The sequence below is a fragment of the Schistocerca serialis genome, chromosome 2 (genome assembly GCF_023864345.2).
Source record: "Schistocerca serialis cubense isolate TAMUIC-IGC-003099 chromosome 2, iqSchSeri2.2, whole genome shotgun sequence".
Classification (NCBI taxonomy): Eukaryota; Metazoa; Arthropoda; class Insecta; order Orthoptera; family Acrididae; genus Schistocerca; species Schistocerca serialis.
Window position 1 is genome coordinate 1,146,734,620 of NC_064639.1, and position 1,655 is coordinate 1,146,736,274.

General features: G+C 45.4%; 1 non-coding gene across 1 annotated transcript; it reads right to left on the reverse strand.

The window, feature by feature from the left end:
* Window positions 1–601: 601 nt before the first annotated feature.
* Trnas-cga (transfer RNA serine (anticodon CGA)) lies at window positions 602–676 on the reverse strand. The gene has a single exon. It is a non-coding gene; the product is annotated as a tRNA-Ser (tRNA).
* Window positions 677–1,655: the final 979 nt, after the last annotated feature.

The window sequence follows — 1,655 nt, forward strand, 5'->3', positions numbered from 1 at the left end:
AAATTTTGAATCTCTTACTGAGTTAGACTGGTTGAACGTTCAATCAGGAGGCTTTGAAGCGACTATCCGATCTTTAAGAGACACTTGTTACTTCCTTCCAAACAAATCCTCCATTTATATGACGATTGCAAAGGTGACGTGGAGCACGCATAGCGGTCTTAAAACTAGGGAGGCTTCATGCACAGCAAACCATTACGTCCGTTGTACAAACATGCAATGTATCCTGTGTTCGAGTACAACTTACTGAGGAGAGTTAAAGAACTGTTTCAGGAAGTTATTCTCGTAATCATGCTGATTATGGCAGTTGCATTATCGACAGCATCCTCTGATAGGTCATATACTGCCTCGGGACGACTTAAAATTTGCTTCAGATCAACAAAGACATAGTCTAGACCCACGCGTCTGCTTCTTCTACATGTTAATCAAGACAGGGCTGGTGAACTAGTCTCATGAAAGAATATATTTCCGAACTGCGTAAAGGAAGAAAATTATATGAAAACTTTTGGAGTGTAAAAACTAAATAAATGCCTTTTCAGAATGAGATTTTCACTCTGCAGCGGAGTGTGCGCTGATATGAAACTTCCTGGCAGATTAAAACTGTGTGCCCGACCGAGACTCGAACTCGGGACCTTTGCCTTTCGCGGGCAAGCGCTCTACCAACTGAGCTACCGAAGCACGACTCACGCCCGGTACCCACAGCTTTACTTCTGCCAGTACCTCGTCTCCTACCTTCCCGAGTTCGAGTCTCGGTCGGGCACACAGTTTTAATCTGCCAGGAAGTTTCAAATGCCTTTTCCTTTCACAAAGACATTATGATTCTATGGTTTTCTATTAAGACGCGACGCACAGTGTTTCTAAAATGACTCAAATAATAATAATAATAATAATAATAATAAACACGCCAGAGCCAGGCTCTGTCTGTCACAAGCCAGAACAAAGGAGGAGTGACACAGGAGTAACACTTCTTTAAAAAAACCTTGGTTCAGCTGGCACGGCTGGTAGTACCTTGTGAGGACCCTGCTAGGGTGACGGTGAAGATGGTCAACGGTTTTGAAGGTGGAAGACGACAACCATGTCCCAGCGGTGGAGAAAGCGGATGAACTATCTTCATTCAGCAGGGTCTGTTCTCCAGAGAAGCGGCTACGAAGGGCTTCTGACACTAGAGGAGCGGCCTGTTATCAAGCTATGGAGCTTACGACCTCGGTTTTACTACCTTGAACAACCAAGGATTATGGAACGTCTTCAGAAAAAGGACTACCCCAGGTAGTACCTCTTTGAGGGAATCTGCCACTCTCAGGACTGCAATCAGGCCTATTGATTCTGGGGAGCCTGAACCTACGCTAACGCTCATAAATTGAGGATAATTGCAGAATATGGTGCCACACAACGTGGCACTACACAAAACTGGCACTAATAGCATAGGCACATAGGGAACACACACGACACAGATCTGTAAGTCCACGGTATTGGTGATTAGTTGAGAAAACCGTCCCAAAACACATGTGCTACAAAGCGCCACTATTTCCTGGGCATGTACTCCTACATCAATATGAGATATGATCCCCATGCACACGTACACAGGCCGCACAATGGGTTGGCATACTGTGGATCAGGTGGTCGAGCAGCTGCTGGGGTATAGCCACCCATTATTGCAC